General features: G+C 43.2%; 1 pseudogene; it reads left to right on the forward strand.

Annotated features, from left to right (window-relative positions):
- The first annotated feature begins 16,892 nt into the window (after positions 1-16,892).
- On the forward strand, positions 16,893-18,737 carry LOC150018851 (uncharacterized protein C12orf56 homolog; annotated as a pseudogene).
- Positions 18,738-24,183: the final 5,446 nt, after the last annotated feature.

Consider the following 24,183-nt stretch of genomic DNA (forward strand, 5'->3'; position numbering starts at 1 on the left):
TGTTTGTTTCTTATTCTCCCCCTCTTCATCCCAACCAATGATAATCCATAAATAACCATGAAAAACATAGATGATTGTAATTAATTGACAATGTCTCTCCTCCCTCTGCTTCCTGTTCTGTTCCCTTACAATGCAGTATACACACATACAACTCACTTTGGATTCTGCTGTGATGGGAAAGAAATGATACCCTCAGTCAAAATCTTCAATAGTATTGACTCTTCATAATGCACTCATCTTTTTACCAGTTTTTCAGCACCAGTTCTATGACAAATAGCTAATATAATAAACAAAACTTCCTTGCTCAGAGAACACTAGATAAAATCCATGGACAAATATTCCATTGCCAGAAACCAAGCTCCCTTAAAAATATGTTCATGAAAGTACAGATAGTAAATACAACCCATCAAGCCCAAATGTGCAGAGTATAACAAGATGTGGCTTGCTGACTGAGGAATGAAGATTTGTGGAGTAACCATAGCATTATGACACATCATGGCTCTGTGCCCTTCAGAGCAGGGAAACAGCCATTAATTTTGCCTAAGCTGTATTTTCCTCGTGCAATAAAGTAAGAAATAATGAAATATTACCTTTGAGAAATCTTGAGAGGGTTTCTAATTTGTTGTTTCATGTTAATTTCTAAAAAAATTCAGCATAGTTTTTGGCAAGGGATTGGGTGCCAGGAACTGAAACCAAAACGTTACTGAGTTTTTCAGGTTTGGGCAATTTTAATGAGCTTTTTATAAAGCAGAAATAAAACTTAACATGATTATTTTCCTTTTTGAATTTGTCAATAATAAGTTGGGGGAAAAATAATTGTGGCCTAATACCAAATACAGTAGGTGAAGGTTTTCAATGTTTTTCTCCACCTAAGATATATACGCTACTGACAGTTTGTATTCATCTGTGAGGTACCAGAGATTGAGGTCAGGGCTCCATTTCCATATGTAATCAGATAGTTTCTGAAGAAACATATTTTGCTGAAGAAATCATTTTGAGGATGGTCTGCATGGTCTCCCAATGTGCTCAGTGATCAAGAGCACAGTTTTGAGGTCAGGATGGGTCCGTCATAAGCTATATGAACATTTGGAAAGTTACTTAACCCTTCTCAGGCTCAGTTTCCTCATTCATAAAATGGAATTAACAGCACCATACACATACAGAGTCCCTGAGAGAGCTAAAAGAGCTTGTAAAGGGCTAATCCTAGTATTTGCCATTGAGTAAAAAAGCAATAAATGTTGCATGCAAATGTAATCATTTTATTGTTATTTTTGTTCTTAGAGACACATAATCATAATACTGAGAAAAGGATAGAAAGTCCAGGGAATAAGAGTTATAATCCACACAGTAGATACCACAAATAATTTTTTAACTCCATGTACAAGAATTACAAATATCCAAATCAAGATAGTAAAAACCTGTCCAGTCATGTAATTTATGTGAGGAATACAGTGGCTCCAGAATATCCCATTGTCAGTGAAACTTTTAGAGTCAACAAGGGGTTGAAGACCTTTGCAATTCCTGTTAGACAACAGCAGCCAATCAGCAGTGATATCTGTGCAAGACGATCATTTCACTACTTGCTTCTGCAATAAGTCTTTGCAAGACTGGATTCCCAGTGGAGATACCTCTTTTATTCATACTTCTTTCCCACAGCTTAGTCATCTCTGAGCTTCACAGCTTCATGTTGGAAATCATTGTCATAAATTGGTAGTCAGTTCTGGAGCTACCAAGACCTACCTATTCAAGAGATGAGTTTGAAAACATCAGCACACTCCTTTATTTTCAGATAATCATACTTTGTAATAGATTATCAGCCAGCCTAAGAAAGGAATTGTCAGTGAAGAATGCCCAGTATATTTAGGGAAATAGTCATTAGAATTGATAAGTGACTATTTAAATACTTCTACCTTTCCTCAGAAACCCATTCTGGAAATGACCATAATATAAAGGCTCTCCAGCAGTAATCCTCCCTTGCTGGTAGTGAAGGGTGTTTCCAAAACAAGTGCATCCTTTGGAGGCCTTGTCTCTTGGTATTAACCACTGATTCATGAAGTTAATCTATGGTGAGAAGAAAATTGAGATTTCTTAGAGATTGATTCTAGGCTTTACTCATGTATGCTCTTTGAACTGCCTCATCCATTCCCATTGCTTAAGTTTTCATTGATATACTACATCAAATCCTCAAGTCTAGAGCACATTTTAGAGTTCCCAACATCTCTTTTTAGCTTCCTACCAGACATCTTCAACTACCTTGAACTGAACATGCACAAAACTAAACTCATCATTTTCCCTCAATTTATCCTATCTATAAATAACACCATCATCTGCCTAGAATTTCAAAGAAAAGCTTTAGATTCGCCCTGGACTTTTCTTTCACCTTCATTTCTAGCATGCAAGCAGTGGCAATATTTTGATTCTTTTATCAACTGTATCCCAATTTTTTCACCCTCTGTATCACCATCCTATTTTAGAGTCCATATTCTTACAGCATCATGCCTCATATTCTCTGCTATAATGTTTATTACAGTTATATATTAAAAATTAATTCTTAAGTTCTATTGAGGACAATAAACATGCCTGTCTTATTTGCAGCTACAGCTCCACATAGATATCACAGCTATCAAGTCAGTAGTCCTTATGCTTCATCTGATAAGTTTTAGTATGTTGTATTTTCATTCCCTTTGTCTCATTATTTTATAATTTTCCTTGTGTTTTCTTTTTTGACCCATTTGTTGTTTAAAAGTGTGTTTTCACATATTTTTTAATTTTTCATTTTTTTCTTTTGCAATTGATTTTTATTTTCATTTCATTGTGGTTGGAAAAGATATTTGACATGATTTAATCTTCTTAAATATGTTAAGATTTGTTTTTGTCCCAAACATGTTATCTATCCTGGAGAATATTCTGCCCGACATTGAGAAGAATGTGTATTGCAGTTGGTAGGTGAAGTTTCCTGTATGTGTGTTAGGTTCAATTGGTCTATAGCATTGTTCAAGACCTCTGTTTCCTTGCTGATCTTTTTTCTAGCTCTTCTATCCATTACTGAAAGTGGGGTATTGAAGTCTTTTACTATCACAGTGATATTATCTTTTTGTTTCTTTTGATTATGTCAGTATTTATTTTACATATTTGATATTTTTGATGTTAGGTGTACATATATTTATAATTGTTATATATTTCTGATGAAATGACACTTTTGCCAATATAGTCACACACCAATTAATGATAAGGATGCATCCTGAGAAATGCATCATTAGGCATTTTTATCTTTGTGTGAACATCATGAAGTGTACTTACTCAAGCCTTGTTGGTACAGCCTACTACTTATCTAGGCTATATAGTATACCACCATTGAATATGTAGTTCATCATTGAACATGACTGTACATAATGTCTTTACTTGTTTCTTAGGAGATTTTTTAAAACTTAAAGTCTAACTTGACTGACACAAATATGCCCACCTCTGCTCTCTTTTGGTTTACATTTACATGGAATATCCTTTTCTATCTTTTCACTCTCGTCTTGTGTATGTCCTTATATCTAAAGTGAATTGCTGGTCTGGGGGCATAAGGAGACTGAATAGGAATGTAAAAAAAGATACAATCAAGATTAAATAACAGAAAAGAAAGAAAGTGAATTTCTTAGAGTGTAGAGTTGAAGCTTATATTTTGTATGTGAGGTTTTGTTATTTTTTGTATGCTTTATTGATTATGCTATTAAAGTTGTCCAAATTTCTTTTCCCTTTTTTCCCCTCCACGCAGTGACCCCCTTCCTTCAGTTTTCCACCCTCCTCTTAGTTCATGCTCGTTGGTTGTGCATACAGTTCTTATCAACATCTTCCTGTGTACTCCACTCCCTCCTACTATGCTTCTTAATTCCTGTATCATCTCCCTCCCTTCTCCCTCACCACTGACCTCCCCCCATAATGTTCCCCATACCTATAATTCTTTTCCCACTCTCGTTGACTACTTAGTTTGCCTTTGTTTCAATTCCCTAGTTTATGTTGTTGGTTGTTATGATACCGTTTTCATTTTAATGTTCATAGCTTTGATTCTCTTTCTCCTAAACAAGTCCCTTTAACATTTCATGTGAGTGGTTTGGATGTGATGAACTCCTTCAGTTTTATTTTGTCCTGGAGGCACTTCCTCTGCCCTTCTATTCTGAATGACAGCTTCACTGGATAGAGTAATCGTGGTTGTAAGTTTTTGCTTTACATTACTTTGAATATTTATTGCCAGTCCCTTCTTGCCTGCAGAGTTTCTTTTGAGAAATCTACTGATAGTCTTATTGGGACATCTTTTTACATAATTCTCTTCTCTCTTACTGTTTTTAAGATTCTCTCTATCCTTAATTTTTGACATTTTGATTATAATCTGTCTTGGTGTGGTTCTCCCTGGGTCCAGTTTATTTGGAACTCTCTGTGCTTCCTGGACCTGTAAGTTTATTTCCTTCCCCAAGTTAGGGAAGTTCTGCTTCATTATTTTTTCACATAATTTTTCAATTTCTTGTTCTTCTTCTTCACCTTCTGGCAACCCTATAATTTGACTATTGGCCTGCTTATAGCTGTCCCATAGGTTTCTGAGCTTCTCTTCATTTTCCTCACTTTTTGTTTCCTCTTTATGCACTGTTTGACTGTTCCTTCCTTCCTTATGTTCTGATTTGTTGACTTAATTCCTGGTTTTCTTTTCCTCACCACTAGTTTTGTTGCAGAAACAGGGGAGTCCAAAAATCCCTGGAGTTTGAGGCTGGGGGATGGGGAGATGGAAGCAGCTTTCAGAATGCCTCTACACGTCTGAGGCTGGTGGCCGGTGTCTTTCATTATGCAAAATTGCTTGGATGCTTCCAAGGCCTCAGGTGGATGGGAGGAGTCTTGAACCAGGGGACGGTATGGAAAGCACACAGTGCCTACGTGGGATTCTGCCAATGGTCAGAACTATTGGCAACACCCACTGCGTCAGAGGACGCAGTCAGGGATATATAGGCAGCTGCGAACACTTTAGGGAGGGTGCGCTCTGCGGCTGTCTCCCTTGATGGCGGGTGTTCGCAGGGGTGCTCTGGAGAAGGAGAGGAGATCCATGCAGTTTACAGAAAGAAGACAGTTTGCAAGGAGGCTGAGAATCCTGGCGGTTTTGCATTGAGAGCTGAAGGGCACCACAGCACAGAAGGGACCTCTCCAATCAGATTGAGTGATTGGCAGCCGCTGGTAAAGCTGAACTGTGCCTAGGAAGTAGGGAAACGGTGTTTCTGACCTCCCTAAAACTGGCTAGGTTTGGTAGAGGGGAGAAAAGGATATGTGTAACTGTTAAATAAACAATTTTCTTTTCACTCAACTATAATATTCAGAGTTGTAATTCTGGCGGCGGGCAATCAGACCCCTAACTAAAGAGCCCGTGGGTTTGTTTTCAAGTGGAGCAGCCCAGGGGTTCTGTAACAGTTTCATATGTGTTTTTGTTCATTTCAGCAGGACTAGCCTTCATTTCTTCCCATTTTGTTTAAGATCTGCTCTTGTGTCTGTAAGCATTTTTATAACCAAAGCTCTAAATTGTGCCTCAGAAAGATTTTCTATCTGCTGCTTCGTTAGATTAGATATTTGCTGTCTGGTCAGCTGCGTCACTGGGATCTCTATCATGATCTGTGCCATCCTGACAGTTTTGTGTTTACCTTTGCTTCCTGGGCAGGACTGCCACATGTCCTACACTATAGGGTGCAGAACCCTGTGCACTCATCACAACGGGGCAACCCTTCTCACCACGCTCTGGAGTTTTCTGTGGGGGTGGAGGTCCAAGATGGTTCCTGCTGTTCACTCTCCGCTGAGAGACCGGGAACCTCCTCTTTCATCCCCACCCTCTTTATGCCTCACAGTCTAAGGCAATGGGGGTCTGCCTTCCCCAGTTGGAATCGCAAGCTGATGGGTCTGGTCTGCAGCCTGAGGTGCTCCCCAGGTGCTTCTCACCTCCCTTTAAGTATGGGTGTCTGTGCTTACCACCATCCTGCTGCTGTCACCACTGCTGCTACCTCCAGCACAGCTTGACCTCTCTGCCCTGGCTTCACCCCTCCTACCTTTCCTGATGAGCTCCACTTCTTATAACTTTATACATTGGACTTCCATTTATTTTCTGAAACTTCTGGTTATTTCTGGTTTTGTGGTAGTTGTATTTCTTCTTAGTTGTGGAGGGAGATGGATTGTGTCAATATAGGCCTCCATCTTGGCCAGAAGTCCTCTTGTTATTTTTTATTTTTCAGCTACTCTATATCTTTTCATTTGGAAGCTTAACGTATTTATATTTAAAGTAATTAATGACAAGGGAAGCACTTACTATTGCCATTTTGTTAATTCTTTGCTGTATGTCTTACAGATATTTTTCTTTTCTTGCTGTCTTTCTTTGTTTTTATTGATATATGTCATCGGCAGCCGTCTGTCTCGAGAGACGATGGCGTAGCTTCTTGAGAGTCTATCTGCACCGCCGAGAATGGCTGTGCAGTCCGACTCGGGAGTGACAATCCCTGCCGCACTTGTTACAGGTGAAGGCAGATGGCTGTTGTTGCTACTGTTGACGATGCTTCCGCCTCGATCTTTTCTGGACCGCCTCCTCGTTGCGCACAGCCTCTGCGCGTGACGTACCTTGCCTGACCGCGAGCCTCCAGGCTAGGCGGTCGTCTGCTTGAACTTCCCATGTGTTGAGATTGATGGAGCATTGTGTCATGTCCTTTTTGCAGATGTCTTTGAACCGCAGTTTTGGGTGCCCTGTCATCCTCTGGCCTTCTGCTAGCTCGCCGTAGAGGAGGTCTTTGGGAATACGGCCTGCATCCATTCTTTTGACATGGCCGAGCCACCTGAGGCGTCTCTCACTAAGAACTGCATGCAAACTGCTCATGTTGGCTCGCTTCAGCACCTCGGTGTTGGGAACCTTATCCTGCCAGGCGACATGCAGGACTCGTCGCAGGCACCTCATGTGGAAGCTGTTGAGTTTCCTTTCGTGCCTTGCGTAGGTGGTCCACGTCTCGCTGCCATAGAGGAGAGTGCTGAGTACGCAGGCTTGGTAGATGCGCAGTCTGGTTTTCTCAGTGAGGCTGGAATTGTTCCACGCTCGCCGGTTCAGTTTGGCCATAACTGTGGCTGCCCTGGCGATTCTCCGGTTGACCTCCAAGTCAACTGACAGAGAGCTCGAGATGGTGGACCCGAGGTAAGTGAAGTCGTTGACAACCTCCAGGGTGTATCCGTCGATGGTGATGCATGGGGGAGTCCCCGTGCCTTGAGCCATAACGTTCGTCTTCGTCAGGCTGATGGCTAGTCCGAACTCCTTGCATGCGTGGGAAAGGCAAGTGACTAGCTGCTGGAGTCCCTCTTCGGAGTGTGATGTCAAGGCTGCGTCGTCGGCGAAGAGCATCTCACGGATGAGCACCTCTTTGACTTTGGTCTTGGCTCGTAGACGGGCCAGGTTGTAGAGCTTGCCATCGGATCTGGTGTGAATGAAGACACCCTTGCTGCAGTCCTTAAAGGCGTATTGGAGGAGCATGGAGAAGAAGATTCCGAACAGCGTAGGCGCGAGGACGCAGCCCTGCTTTACTCCGCTGCTGACTGGGAAGGCCTCAGAGGTTGCGCCGTTGTAGGACACCGTGCTGTGCATGTTGTCGTGAAAGGACATGACCACAGCAAGCAGATGTGGTGGGCAGCCAATCTTCCGTAGCAAGCTGAAGATTCCGCTTCGACTGACCAGATCAAACGCCTTCGTGAGGTCGATAAAGTCGAGGTAGAGTGGTTTATGCTGCTCGTGACACTTCTCCTGCAGCTGGCGTAGGGAGAAGATCATGTCCACTGTTGATCGGCCAGCTCTGAAGCCACACTGGGACTCTGGGTAGACGCGGGAAGCAAGGGTCTGCAGGCGGGCAAGAGCGACCTGGGCGAATACTTTGCCGACGACGCCGAGGAGAGAGATGCCCCGGTAGTTGTTGCAGTCGCTGCGGTCTCCTTTGTTCTTGTACATGGTGATAATGTTGGCGTCTCTCATATCCTGGGGGATGTAACCCTCCTTGATCTCTACTCCTGTAAAGGAGGAAAGAGGAAGGACATCTCTAAAACCAGAGAAGGAAAACTCTGACTCCAAAAAAAAAACCTCCGCTGCCTTGCGGCATACCTCTTCAGGGGAAAGGCTAAGGGAGTAAACCCCGACAGAAAATCCGGAGCCGGAGTCCCTAAGGCGGTTTGACATTGTAGTCAACACCGGCAACTCCTGCGGCGCACCTGAAGCCAAGCTGTATTGACTTCGTCTTTCCCTTGGACCCTTCAGCTGCGAAGAGAGGGGGGGTCTGCTGCATGGGCAACAGCAGACCCTCCATATCACCCTGCCCAGGCTCTGTAGCTTCAGTTTCACTGGAGAGGACACTCCAGCGTCATCGCAAGATGTTGACTCAACATGGGAGGAGACAGATACCGGTTATAAGCTCATCCGATTGGCGAAGGAAATGAGCGCCAGAGGTCTCCTCTGACGGCGGGAGAGGTCATCGCACCTCACTGGACAGCTACCGCCCGCCTCAAGCTGGGCAGCCCCCAGCCAATTAGGTGCCGTCTCGCCATGACTCGCCTGCCCCACTGGGTGCGTGGGGATCAGAGAGGCGCCTCTCGAAAAGTGGGCCACAAAACACCCGCACCAGTTAATTCCAAGCAAACAACAAGAAAGAAGCCTCCAGCTCTTCGCCTCGCTAGCTGGAACATCAGGACCATGTGCCCCGGACTTACTGCAGACCATCCGTGGATCAATGGTGCCAGGAAAACCGCTGTCATCGATAGGGAACTGGCACGACTAAACATCGACATTGCGGCTCTACAGGAGACCTGGTTGGCCGACAATGGAACTATCAGAGAAACCAACTACACCTTCTACTGGCAAGGGAAGTCTCCGGACCAACCAAGACAGCACGGTGTTGGGTTCGCTGTGAAGAACACGCTTGTTAACTCCATAGAGCCACCCACAGGAGGCACAGAGAGATTACTTACCCTCCGATTGTCAACAACTTTCGGCCCAGTCAGCATTCTTAGCGCGTACGCCCCAACCCTCTGCGCCACCATCGAAGAGAAAGAACAGTTCTACCATGCACTGGATGAAGCGTTATCCAAGATCCCCAGAAGTAACGCTCTCTATCTCCTTGGAGACTTCAACCCAAGAGTAGGAGCCGACCACATGGCCTGGCCCACCTGCCTTGGAAACTTTGGGAGAGGAAAGATCAATGAGAATGGTCAGCGACTGCTTGAGCTTTCGTGTCACCACGGCCTGTGCGTGACAAACACATTCTTCAAGTGCAAAGAGATCCACCAGGTGTCATGGAGGCACCCCCGCTCCCGCCATTGGCACCAGCTTGACCTCGTCATCACCAGAAGAACGGATATTGGCAGCACCCTCCTCACCCGCAGCTACCACAGTGCAGACTGCGACACGGACCATGCTCTCGTGGTAAGCAAGGTGCGCATAATGCCGAAGAGGTTGCACCACTCCAAGATGAAGGGTCGCCCACGCATCAACACCAGTTGTGCCAGCAACCCAGTTAAGACCCAGCAATTCATCAACAAGATGGAAGATGCACTCGGCGAGGTAGTGGCGGCAGATGACATTATCGAATCCAATTGGCTACGTCTCCGCGACGCCATATACAACTCCGCCATTATTGCTTACGGGAAGAAAGAGCGGAAGAACGCTGACTGGTACGAGGCTCACTGGGAAGAAATGGAACCCGTGATCGAGGCTAAGAGGAAGGCCCTACTGGCTTACAAGGCCACGCCCACTCCCAGTACACTTCAAGCTCTATGGGCTGCCAGGAACAAAGTCCAGAAGACCGCCCGCCACTGTGCCAACACCTATTGGCTAAACCTGTGCAGAAGCATTCAGGAAGCCGCCGATATAGGCAACGCATGAGGAATGTATGAGGGTATCAAGAAGGCAACAGGCCCAATCCCCTCCAAGATCGCCCCCCTTAAGTCCAAGACAGGTGAGGTCATCACTGACCAGGAACAGCAAATGCGGCGGTGGACCGAGCACTACCTCGAGCTGTACGCAACGAAGAACACCGTAACAGACACTGCTCTTAACGCCATCCCAGACCTACCAGTCATGGAGGAGCTAGACACCCCACCTACTGCGGCAGAGCTCAGCAAAGCCATCGACCGCCTCGCTTGCAGGAAAGCACCAGGAAGTGACGGAATCCCTCCAGAAATCCTAAAGAGCGGGAAATCAGTCCTGCTACAGCCGCTCCACCATCTACTCTGTCTCTGCTGGAAGGAGGGTTACATGCCCCAGGATATGAGAGACGCCAACATTATCACCATGTACAAGAACAAAGGAGACCGCAGAGACTGCAACAACTACCGGGGCATCTCTCTCCTCAGCGTCGTCGGCAAAGTATTCGCCCGGGTCGCTCTTGCCCGCCTGCAGACCCTTGCTTCCCGCGTCTACCCAGAGTCCCAATGTGGCTTCAGAGCTGGCCGATCAACAGTGGACATGATCTTCTCCCTACGCCAGCTGCAGGAGAAGTGTCACGAGCAGCATAAACCACTCTACCTCGCCTTTATCGACCTTACGAAGGCGTTCGATCTGGTCAGTCGAAGCGGAATCTTCAGCTTGCTACGGAAGATTGGCTGCCCACCACATCTGCTTGCTGTGGTCATGTCCTTTCACGACAACATGCACAGCACGGTGTCCTACAACGGCGCAACCTCTGAGGCCTTCCCAGTCAGCAGCGGAGTAAAGCAGGGCTGCGTCCTCGCGCCTACGCTGTTCGGAATCTTCTTCTCCATGCTCCTCCAATACGCCTTTAAGGACTGCAGCGAGGGTGTCTTCATTCACACCAGATCCGATGGCAAGCTCTACAACCTGGCCCGTCTACGAGCCAAGACCAAAGTCAAAGAGGTGCTCATCCGTGAGATGCTCTTCGCCGACGACGCAGCCTTGACATCACACTCCGAAGAGGGACTCCAGCAGCTAGTCACTTGCCTTTCCCACGCATGCAAGGAGTTCGGACTAGCCATCAGCCTGACGAAGACGAACGTTATGGCTCAAGGCACGGGGACTCCCCCATGCATCACCATCGACGGATACACCCTGGAGGTTGTCAACGACTTCACTTACCTCGGGTCCACCATCTCGAGCTCTCTGTCAGTCGACTTGGAGGTCAACCGGAGAATCGCCAGGGCAGCCACAGTTATGGCCAAACTGAACCGGCGAGCGTGGAACAATTCCAGCCTCACTGAGAAAACCAGACTGCGCATCTACCAAGCCTGCGTACTCAGCACTCTCCTCTATGGCAGCGAGACGTGGACCACCTACGCAAGGCACGAAAGGAAACTCAACAGCTTCCACATGAGGTGCCTACGACGCGTCCTGCATGTCGCCTGGCAGGATAAGGTCCCCAACACCGAGGTGCTGAAGCGAGCCAATATGAGCAGTTTGCATGCAGTTCTTAGCAAGAGACGCCTCAGGTGGCTCGGCCATGTCAAAAGAATGGATGCAGGCCGTATCCCCAAAGACCTCCTCTACGGCGAGCTAGCAGAAGGCAAGAGGATGACAGGGCGCCCAAAACTGCGGTTCAAAGACATCTGCAAAAAGGACATGACACAATGCTCCATCAATCTCAACACATGGGAAGTTCAAGCAGACGACCGCCTAGCCTGGAGGCTCGCGGTCAGGCAAGGTACGTCACGTGCAGAGGCTGCGCGCAACGAGGAGGCGGTCCAGAAAAGATTGAGGCGGAAGCAGCGTCAACAGCAGCAACAACAGCCATCTGCCTTCACCTGTAACAAGTGTGCCAGGGATTGTCACTCCCGAATCGGACTGCACAGCCATTCTCGGCGGTGCAGATAGTCTCTCAAGAAGCTACGCCATCGTCTTTCTAGACGGACGGCTGCCGACGACGTAACCCTCCTTCCAGCAGAGACAGAGTAGATGGTGGAGCGGCTGTAGCAGGACTGGTTTCCCGCTCTTTAGGATTTCTGGAGGGATTCCGTCGCTTCCTGGTGCTTTCCCGCAAGCGAGGCGGTCGATGGCTTTGCCGAGCTCTGCCGCAGTAGGTGGGGTGTCTAGCTCCTCCATGACTGGTAGGTCTGGGATGGCGTTAAGAGCAGTGTCTGTTACGGTGTTCCTCGTCGCCTACAGCTCGAGGTAGTGCTCGGTCCACCGCCGCATTTGCTGTTCCTGGTCAGTGATGACCTCACCTGTCTTGGACTTAAGGGGGGCGACCTTGGAGGGGATTGGGCCTGTTGCCTTCTTGATACCCTCATACATTCCTCATGCGTTGCCTATATCAGCGGCTTCCTGGATGGTTCTGCACAGGTTTAGCCAATAGGTGTTGGCACAGTGGCCGGCGGTCTTCTGGACTTTGTTCCTGGCAGCCTGTAGAGCTTGAAGTGTACTGGGAGTGGGCGTGGCCTTGTAAGCCAGTAGGGCCTTCCTCTTAGCCTCGATCACGGGTTCCATTTCTTCCCAGTGAGCCTCGTACCAGTCAGCGTTCTTCCGCTCTTTCTTCCCGTAAGCAATAATGGCGGAGTTGTATATGGCGTCACGGAGACGTGGCCAATTGGATTCGATAATGTCGTCTGCCACCATTCCCTCGCTGAGTGCATCTTCCATCCTGTTGATGAATTGCTGGGTCTTAACTGGGTTGCTGGCACAACTGGTGTTGATGCGTGGGCGACCCTTCATCTTGGAGTGGTGCAACCTCTTCGGCATTATGCGCACCTTGCTTACCACGAGAGCATGGTCCGTGTCGCAGTCTGCACTGTGGTAGCTGCGGGTGAGGAGGGTGCTGCCAATATCCATTCTTCTGGTGATGACGAGGTCAAGCTGGTGCCAGTGATGGGAGCAGGGGTGCCTCCATGACACCTGGTGGATCTCTTTGCACTTGAAGAATGTGTTTGTCACGCACAGGCCGTGGTGACACAAAAGCTCAAGCAGTCGCTGACCATTCTCATTGATCTTTCCTCTCCCAAAGTTTCCAAGGCAGGTGGGCCAGGCCATGTGGTCGGCTCCTACTCTTGGGTTGAAGTCTCCAAGGAGATAAAGAGCGTTACTTCTGGGGATCTTGGATAACGCTTCGTCCAGTGCATGGTAGAACTGTTCTTTTTCTTCAGTGGTGGCGCAGAGGGTTGGGGCATACGCGCTAAGAATGCTGACTGGGCCGAAAGTTGTTGACAATCGGAGGGTAAGTAATCTCTCTGTGCCTCCTGTGGGTGGCTCTATGGAGTTAACAAGCGTGTTCTTCACAGCGAACCCAACACCACGCTGTCTTGGTTGGTCCGGAGACTTCCCTTGCCAGTAGAAGGTGTAGTTGGTTTCTCTGATAGTTCCGTTGTCGGCCAACCGGGTCTCCTGTAGAGCCGCAATGTCGATGTTTAGTCGTGCCAGTTCCCTGTCGATGACGGCGGTTTTCCTGGCACCTTTGATCCACGGAAGGTCTGCAGTAAATCCGGGACACATGGTCCTGATGTTCCAGCTAGCGAGGCGAAGAGCTGGAGGCTTCTTTCTTGTTGTTTGCTTGGAATTAACTGGTGCGAGTGTTTTGTGGCTCACTTTTCAAGAGACGCCTCTCTGATCCCCACGCACCCAGTGGGGCAGGTGAGCCATGGCGAGACGGCACCTAATTGGCTGGGGGCTGCCCAGCTTGAGGCGGGCGGTAGCTGTCCAGTGAGGTGCGATGACCTCTCCCACCGTCAGAGGAGACCCCTGGCGCTCGTTTCCTTCGCCAATCGGATGAGCTTATAACCGGCAACTGTCTCCTCCCATGTTAAGTCGACATCTTGCGATGACGCTGGAGTGTCCTCTCCAGTGAAGCTACAAAGCCTGGGCAGGGTGATATGGAGGGCCAGCTGTTGCCCATGCAGCAGACCCCCCCTCTCTTCACAGCTGAAGGATCCAAGGGGAAAGACAGAGTCAATACAGCTTGGCTTCAGGTGCGCCGCAGGAGTTGCCGGTGTTGACTACAACGTCAAACCGCCTTAGGGACTCCGGCTCCGGATTTTCTGTCGGGGTTTACTCCCTTAGCCTTTCCCCTGAGGAGGTATGCCGCAAGGCAGCGGAGGTTTGGAGTCAGAGTTTCCCTTCTCCTTTGCCTTTCCCCTGAAGAGGTATGCCGCAAGGCAGCGGAGGTTTTTTGGAATCAGAGTTTTCCTTCTCTGATGTTCTCTGACTGGAAGATCGAACCAGCGACACTTAGCTCGCAGGCCGACGCTCAATCCACTGAGCCAAACCAGCCATGCTTTGATTTCTTTTTCATTTTATTTTCTTTCTTTATTTATGTTTTAGAGAGAAGGGAAGGAAGGGAAAAAGAGAAGTTGAGAAACATCATTGTGAGAGAGAAACAGTGATTGATTGCCTCTCTAATGTGCCCATCAAGGACCAAACCTGCAATCCAAGCATGTGCCCTGACCAAGAATAGAACAAGTGACCCCTCACCTTTCAGGACAATGTCCAAACAACTGAACCACACCACCCAGCACTCATTTTATTTTGCGTATCTTCTATAGAAATTTTCTTTGTGGTTACAAAAGGGATTATATTAAACATCTTATAGTTAAAACAATCTATTTCAAACTGATAACAACTAACTTTAATTATATAAAACAACTTTATTCCCTTACATTCCCCCCACTTGATGTTATCAATGTTGCATATTACATCCTATATTCTGTATATATTAACATAATGTTACAGTTACAGTATTTTTATGCTTTTATATTTTACCAGAATTAAAAGTGATTTTTGTAATTACAGGGTTTCATATTTGTAGATACATTTACCTTTACCACAGAGCTTTATATTTTTATATGCTTTCATGTTTCTGTGTAGTGTGCTTTCATTTCAAACAAGAAAATGTTTAGCATTTCTTGTAAAGCATATCTAATTGTGATGGACTCCTTCACCTTTGATTTGTCTGAAAATTTTTATTTTGCCTTCATTTTTCAAAGACACTTTTGGCAGATATAATAGTTTTGTTTGAAAATCTTTTTCTTCCTTTGAATATATTACTTCACTACTTTCTTGCCTGTGAAGTTTCTTCTGAGAAAGCCTATGATAATCTTATGGGACCACCTTGTACACAATGAATCAATTTTATGTTGTTGCTTTCAAGCTTCTCTGCTTTTGACTTTTGATGATGTGATTGTAATGTGTCTTGGTAATGGTTTAATTGGACTTATGCTAGATAGAGTTCACTGAAATTTTTGTATTTTCTTCTTTCTTCAGATATGGGAAGTTTTTTGCCATTATTTCTTCAAATAAATTTTGACAGTTTGTCTTTCTCTTCTCCTCCTAGGACTCCCATAATGCATGAATTGAACTGATTGATGTTTTTCTGTAAAGGCCTTAGGTTTTCTTCATTCTTTTTTAATTTGCTCATGTGACTCAATAATTAAAAAAAAACTATCTTTGAGTTTGCTAATTTTTGTCTTCTGTTTTATAAAGACTGCCATTAAACCAATCCAGTATTTTTTTTAATTCAGTTATTATATTCTTCAGCTCCAGAAATTTTGATCTTTTAAAAATAATTCTGTCCATTGATCTTCACATTATATTCATGCATCACTTTTCTGATTTCATTTAGCTTTTATCCATGTTTTCTTTTAGCTCATTGGGCTTCTTTAAGATAGTTATTTTAAATTGTCAACTAATCTAAATATTTCTATTTCTTTAAGGTTGGTATCTGAGGATTTATTTGTTCTTTTGATTATGCCATGTTTATTTGTTTCTTTTCATGCCTCATTATTTTTTCCTAGAACTTGAAAAAATTTAAGAAGAACTACTTCTCCCAGTTTTTATGGATTGGGTTTGAAAAAAGGAAAACCTTCAACAATCAGCCCCACTAGAGTTTCTGGAAACCTCTCTAATGTTTTCTGGGGAGGCATTTTCTCTCCACTTAAGCATTTAAATTCACAATGAGAAGGGTTTGCTGTTTTCTTGTTCAAGAGTTCATAACTTCTATCTCTCTATGGTTTCTACCTGTAGCACTACGGGGTCTTTTGCGCTGTGAAAAGACACCTGAATTTGCCTCTCTTCCAAGTGGCTCTCAAGTATCCGGTCATTGGTTACCTGTCAGTGCTCTGAATCAGGTGAGACAGAAAGAAGTACCTTGGGTAGTGCCCACAAAGGCCATTTTGATACTTATATTCTCTTCTCTCTAATTTTGAGACAGATGTTGCAAGTGGGGTATTCTCTTCCTATTATTAACTAATCTGTGCCAAATAAGAGGAAGCTCTATCACAGGTAAAATGCAACAGCTTATCTTTCTTGTTTCAATCCTGCTGTTCTTGGCTTTGAGCTTCCCTGGAGAATTGTGACTTCTTAACTGGACTCTGGAGATCTCATAAAGCCTTCATGGTATTGATAGTTGCTGTTGGCAACTTTATGTGAGTGACTAGAGTAGAAGATGCAATGCATAGTAAGTTGGGTTGTTATGTTCCGACCGTTAGTCATATGGTAATGATTGTATTTAAATGCTGTTTTTTTTCCCCTTGTGTTCTCCTGATATCAGTTTTCTAAAAAAATAAAGCAAGAACACTTCTGTAGTGAAAAGAGCAATATTTTCAAATAGTTATTTATTCATTCATACCCATGTGACAAAACCACACACACACATACTATTACCAGTGGGAAAGATCAGATCCTGATTTATAAGAGATTGCTGACTACAGAGAAGCCAGCTCTTCGATCAACTGAATGTACAGGTATCTTTAAATGACTTTGAGATGAGCTCCAAACTTGGGGGTCTGGGTCCTGACATCCGGGTAGATGTCAATGGCAGGGCAAGTTACTTGATAGCTTGCGTGGATTCCACCAGAAGGGATGGGGAAGCGCAGCTTTGCAGAGGCATCTACTGGCTGGCTTGGCCAGCCTGGTGGGTTACAGCTGCCCCATGGTTACCAGCTTCCCTGAGCACATGAACCACTGCCTGCATGCATTCCTGCGGAGGCATCGGGCACCTGAGGTGTATGACACTGTCTATGCCTATGAGCCATGCACTGTGGTATCTGATTAGGAGAAATGTGCCTGAAAATATGTGACCTCAGCAACAGGCTCATCTACCTGACCCAGAACATGCCCAAGTCCATTTGGTAAACAGTGGCACTGAGGGGCACAGTGGCTACTAAACTAATGGATAATTACCCAGAATTTTTGAGTCCACAAGATGGAGAAACCAACCAATACTATTGTATCCTTTAACTATTTTGAAAAAAAAAGTGTGAAAAATCAAAAGGTATCAGGAAATTCTGATTTCTATTTCATCATTCTAATGCTAATAACAAAAAAAAAAAGTCAAGGAAGAGCATAATGACCTATCTTTGGGAGAGGCAACGAGCCTAGAAGTCTGAGTGAATCCTGTCACGTATCACCAAGAGAGCAGCACTGTCCAAGGACTCAATTCTCTGTCCTCCTTCAAACCACAAGAAGCTCTTTCTTCATGGCCAAAGTTTCTTTCCACCCTCACCACCCCTTCCGGGACAAGCTCTCAGTCCATATCAACCACTGGCAAAGCTGTCAGTATGCCATCTTGCACAGCAAACACAAAAGAACCCAGAGGAACTTCCAGTTCACAAAGACTCTAAGTGAAACCCCTTTGGAATGCAATGGGAATGGAAATGAGTGTTGCTTTGGAAATTTCTCCCTGGCCTTTACAGAGCAGTCTAAAGGAGGCAGAACTTCATCACGACTTTATCAAAGTTTCTGTATTAAAAGGTTAATGTAATAGTTATGAAGCTACTCTTTTACAAGATCTCCTAATTGTTAGTGAGCTCAGTCCTACTATTGGAGGTCAAAAGCCATAGAGATCTGAAGGGAAAATTAAGCACTTTAGTTAATATAGGTTTGAACTTTTTTCTTAAAGACAATACTTTGAGGAAGATAGTTTGTTTAATTACAGAACTTAAAGTAGTAGCCCAGAAAAACTTCATTCTGAAAGCTTTTCTCAGTGACCTTTTTTTTATATCTTGGTGAACAACCTTCATGAGTACTTACCAGAGTCTAGGGATAAGAATGCACTTCAAAATAAAAACCGAAAAGCTGATGAGCTGATGGCTTGCATTGAAATTATACCGTCTGGGACTGATGTTCAGAGAAACAGAAAATGAGTCATTGCCTAAACACGTTGGCTGCTAAGTATTGACTACCATTAATCTCTTGATAATTTTAATTAGCAAGCCTCAGATTCCCAAATCTTATCCTGTATTTGATATCTAGTTTGTAGCTGATTCAACTTGAGTTGAGATGTCTTTTTTTTTTTTTTTTTTTTTTTTTTTGATGCTGAGTTACAGAAGTTTGTCCTGGAATATATAGATACAGATATAGCACTTCTATATGAGACATTTATTGCCTTTCAGCAGGGAAATCTTTGATTGAGACCAACAAAGCTTGCTATTAGCTAGATGATGTCTCTTCTACACAGTCGTCCCACCTTAATTACTTTGGTGGCCAGTATTGTGAAACAAGTGGTGAAGGGGTTTTCAACTTCATTTCAGTTGCTAAGTCTCAGTCAAGCAGTTCTCTCGTGCTAACAGTTTTTCATTCTCAAGAGCAGCCTGCAGGAAAGGGAAATTTTAGCTTGAGTATATTAGGAATGACTACAGAAGAAGGCAGGTACTTTATTCACATGCCAGCCTTGAAAAAAAGGATCCTATTGAATTATCTTATTACCCAACCTACCACTCAAATTTTTCATGAAGTTCTGAAATTGGTTGAATGGAAACAATGTACAAAATGCTAATAATTAAGTATAATATGTTTATTGAGAGTCCACTTAATATTCATGAGAAACATTTTTGGTTTAATACCTGATTATCCCTGTGCCTATAAACAGCTATTTTACTTGTGTTCCATTAATCCGTCCTTAAGATACATCTTTAAAATTTTACATCTGTCACCAAAAAAGGAAACTTTAACTTCATTGACATACATAGATGGAGCTAAAAACTAGAGTTTCTCTAAACAGAAAGTTTCTAAAGAAATTAAAATTATAAAGGGAAGAGAGAAGCCCATGGACAGCAAATAAATAAAATGTAACCTGATGAGTTTTGTTGATCAACTAATGGTGAGCAACAGGAAGCCACTGAAATATCCAAAAATAAATTGTGGAGTGTATAAATTACAAAGTGATCATTAGAGAAATTTTGAGTAATAGGATGATACCTTCCTTTTCCACCTGTGAAAATTCTAGTAACATAAGTATTCATGGAAGAATGAGTGGAAGAATACAAGCATAAGGAAGGGCAGTTCCTCATTTATCATGGCAAAGTAGCTTGAACTTTCCTCAACCAAGTTAAATGCATTTTGCCACTCTGTTTCTGGCATCTGTGGTCTAATGCGAACAGTATCATAGTCTCTGTGAAAGAGAAATTGTCTATAAGCTGTTACGCTCTCCCAACAATTAAAAGAAAGTCTTCACTATACTTTATGGCAATAACTAATTTGATCCAACATAAACTTTAAAAAAATGACTTTGATCTGGCCCTGACTGGTGTGGCTCTACTGGTTGGGCATTATCCTGCAAAGCGCAAAGTCACCAGTTGGATTTCTGGTAAGGGCACATGCCTGGGTTGTGGATTTGTCCTGGTTGGGGCACATGGGAAAGGTAACCCACTGATTTTTTTTCTCACTCACATTGATGTTTCTCTCTTCCTCTTTTTCTCCCTCGCCCCCCCCCTGTCTAAAAATAAAGAATTATATTTTTCAATGACTTTAGCAGATCTGGGGCATGCTACATCTTTGTGTCCTGGCTGAGGTGACTTAACTAGAATGGGTTCAAACCACCCTGGCTAGGGTAGCAGCTATATATGGAGCAGGCACAATTTGAGGTGTCATGGTGCACAACTGCACCAAGCGACCCTGGCAAGGTTGTATGAAGCAGGTATAGACAGAGGTGTCTGAAGCAGGCATGGGCCAAGCAGTCCCACAGCCACATGATAGTCTGTCCTGAAGGGGACTGATGGAGATGGAGGGTGTGAGAGGACCCAGGTGTGCTGCAGCAGTCTTGTAGGCTGGCTAGAGCCCCTGGACTGAACTCATACCTGAGTTATTCAGGTGGGGTGGTGATATAAACAATCACATTCGATGACACCTCAGATGCTGGAGAGTTCCAGCAGCTTCCATATGTTTGGTAGATGCTTTGAAGTTAGTAAATGGATTTCTTTCTGGTTGAGTCTAGGTGCCTTTAAGCCACTGTTGTTGTGTTTTTTACTGTGCCCCAGGGCAGGCAAGTCTGCATGTAGGTCCTTCAGTGATATCCCTCCCTATTACCAATTACCATGTGGAAGTTGTATTCTGTGGTTCCCAGGTCTCCATTCCTTCTACTTTTCTCTATGATGTCCCTCTCTTGTTTGTTGTGCAGTAGTTGTTCAATCAGTCCTTAGTTCTTCTTCAAGAGGAATGCTCTATGTATTTGTGTATATTTGATGTGCCCATGAGAAGAGGTGAGTTCAGGGTCTTTGTACATCATCATCTTAATCTTACCAACCCTAAATCAGTTACATTTGCCTTCTAGTATCCTTCATCAATCACTCAGTCACAGAAATTATCAGTCAAGTAGAACACCCATTACCATTTATGTCAACATTTGTTGAATATTCCTAGTCATTGGGGGTTAATGTTACTACACAACACTACAAATCTCTGATTGTAATTTCTTATCATTCTTGGATTAATAAAGACACATTTGGTGATAGAAAACTAATAGTGCATGTGTTGTTATTTCAGGAAATGGCTTAAGGCAGGATTGCTAAACTTCTCCTTTCTCTCTCTCTCTCTTTTTTGTTTTTCACCAAATGACATACAGTTCCACCCTCTGTACTAGAAGCATATTTGCCAGTCTTTCAAGTTTATGTTATTTCTTGCTGTACTGGAATAAAATATAAAACAAATTAACTCTTTGTCTTTTGAATTATTTAATGGGAAATACAGTTGTCCATCAGAAAGTAGATAAATAGAACTTAGAGATTAAGGGAGAGGATCTACTAATTTAAGATTCATTCACTGTTTGTTCAATTTACTTTTATGGGTAAGTTGTATTTTAGTTGGATCCAAATTCCATGTCTCTGAAATCTTTTCAAGAGAAGACTTTAGTGTTAGATTTTCTGCTGCCTTCCCATACCTTTCGATTGTTGTTGGTAATTTTTCTTGTGCTTATATTTTGTACTATTTCAGGGAATGTTAGTGAGACCAAGCATTTATAGTAGTATTCTAAAATTTAAATGGACAAATAAACCACCTGGTGGTATGGTTAAAATGCAGACTCAGAGATTCATCAGGGCTGGGTGGGGCATTTATACTGAGCTACGGCTAATTCCAGTGCTGTGAGAGTAAGGATGAACTTAGACTGTCAGGAATAGGAATCTAGTGAATGCTACAATATTGCTGCAACATGAACTTCCAAAGATGGGGCACATGGAGCCATTCTCAATTTTAAGGACAAACTGAAATTTGTCATTCATCTAGGTGCATGTTGGGTGGGTGCTGTTACTTTAGTGCAAGGGACATAAAATTTGCAATTTTCTTTTGTCATCCAGTGTTTATCACTGAATCCAATGGTATTTACAGCCTGAAGAAAATTAAAGAATGTGTCCATTGCCTCTTGTAATCTTACCTTATTGCTGCATTTATCTTGCTGTTGAATGACTGAACTACTTGGAAATGAATGTTTAATCCAGTATTTTATTACTGGGCATGAGTTTGTTATTTCTGTTTTCAAAGCCTACTGTGTTGAATTAGCATTCTTTTATGGAGAAGAAGAATAATGTCTTGGCCATTTGTGGGAAAGTGGGGGAGCAGGTTTTGAGTGTATACGTGTGTGTGTGTGAGTGTGAGAGAGAGAGGAAGAGAGAAAGACAGACAGAAAGAGAGAGAAAGAGATGAGATGAGAGTTGGTAGAAATGGTAAGGATACATGATATAGATAAAATGATACAGTGAGAGATAAAGAAAATATGAAAATGACTACATCATTTTATTGATTTTTTTTTCAGTTGTTAGTAAGGAAAAACAACAACAACAACAATCTCCTCTGAAGTCACTAGAATACCTGAGATTACTTTTTAAGGGAACCCAGATGATTCCACTTCCACAGCTCATTGGTGATTTTTTTTCTGTCCTTCAATCTCAAGGAAGCAGTTTTCTAGAAAGTGTTTATGAATTGAGGTCACCAATTCCCAGAGTTCACTAAATCCAAAAATGAAAGGAGTGGAAGACCATGCAATATGTAGACATAAGTAAATAAGTTTAGATAGCTGAAATGAGCATCTTAGTTTTTACAGTGATTACTGCATATTATTTGTTATATTCTACCCTGCGCTATCTTTGATTCTACTTATCCACACAAAATATGCCTGCATATTGCTGCCACATAGAGTTTACCTGCCACTGAATGACCTCTTCAAGGAAAAGTAGAAGAATCACAGATAAATATATAAAGATCCCTAAGACAAAATAAAACTCAAAAAACAAAAAGCTCAGAGTTTACTAGTCAGAGAAGACAATTACTTTAGAGATTATTTAACACTTTGGTTTCCCTAAAGTTAGTTAATAAATATTGTGTAGAGCACTGGGAGAATAAGTATGATAAGACATATTGACACATCATTTCAGGCTTTAAAAGCTAAGGTTGAAAAAAAGTTGTCCTGAGATGCATGAGTTATTAAAAATAAATGAATCTAGTACTCTGTTTAGGTTGGACTTTGGGAATTAGACTAATTTGGACATGTATTCAGATCCACCTTTGCCTCATCCTTGTTATTAAATGTGTGATTATGAGTGTAATTAATCTTAGCTACAGATTTCTATCTGTGAGGTGAGTTAATACTACCAATCTCTTAGTGTAGTAAGAATTACATGAGATAATATGTGTAGGGAATTAATAGTGCTTTCCATACAGAAAGTACTCAATAAAGATAATGATAGTGATGATTTCAAATTTCTCAATTTAGATGCTCCTGAAAGCAAAGATAGAGTTGGGGACTTTCATAAAGGTAACTTATTTGGAAGAGTTTCCCAGGAAGCAGTAGTGAGGGAGTGGAGAAGGGAGATAAAAGGGAGAAAAATCACCCTCCAAAATGGAATTAATGAGTTCATCACTGTTCTCAGCAACCAGATCTCAGTTTTCCTGGGGATCCTCTGAAATTATGTAGAATCTACCTTTTTAGAAGATGGGGAATTGTGGAGAAAGGGTATTTATCAACTGACTACTGCCCTCCTTTGGTTGAAGCTTGCTCTCAGTACTTTGGTGAATATCCCCAGGAAGAAAACAGAAAGAACCTGAGGCATAGCAGCTTGATGTGGGACACTGGCCACATATGGTGGATGCCCCACCATAGCGGTATTCACATCAGGTGGATTAAGAAGCTGTGAGATGTGATGATGGTTTCTTAAATTCATAGTGCAAATTAACATCATACATTATATTGCTTATTAAACATATTACACAGGGGAACAAAATTTTTGTTGAGTTAGATCTGACACTTGTTTTTGACTAACTTTTGGCAACTGAATCCAAAAATGACCCAGATTTTCTCCATCACATCAAGTTTTTAAGGTAGAGAATACCCTCCCTCTGTCCCCAAAATCATACAAAATGTACATACAAAGGAAAATTAAAAAAATACCTGAATATATTGCTTATTTAGAATTATCTTATTCATGTAAAGGCTATATATTGTTCCTGTAAGTCAAGTTGTGTACAAGTAATAAAGTTCTGCTACCAAACATACATATTAAGGTATTTTATCTTTTCAAACGACAGGCTAAGAAATGACAAAAGGAGATACTTGAAACAGTCTCCTTCAGTTGGCAAAGCTTTAAAAAATTGCTTCATGAGACCCAGTTTTATGTGCAGAGGTAGGAATAGAATGTTCTTTTTGTCAACAAGTGGCTCATGTAGAATGTTTGGATCACCAAGTTTGAGGTCAGATCTTGGAGGCCAATTCAACTCCACCCAATGCTTCTATGAGCTCTGCTGTCCCACATAAACAGAAAACAGAGATACTTGGTATATTCACGTTGCTGACCAAGAAGGAAACAGACCATTTTAAGGTCAACACAGATGATCCAATTGTGCTTGTGATATTGCAACAGATCAATGACTCTCTTTATGTTTTCATATTCTTCACAAAAACAAACTGAAAGGCCAATTGGGACTGCACCAATAAATTGCCATTGTGCAGTAGGACA

Source organism: Furipterus horrens, unplaced genomic scaffold, assembly GCF_987537825.1.
Source record: "Furipterus horrens unplaced genomic scaffold, mFurHor1.1.pri manual_scaffold_2, whole genome shotgun sequence".
Lineage (NCBI taxonomy): Eukaryota > Metazoa > Chordata > Mammalia > Chiroptera > Furipteridae > Furipterus > Furipterus horrens.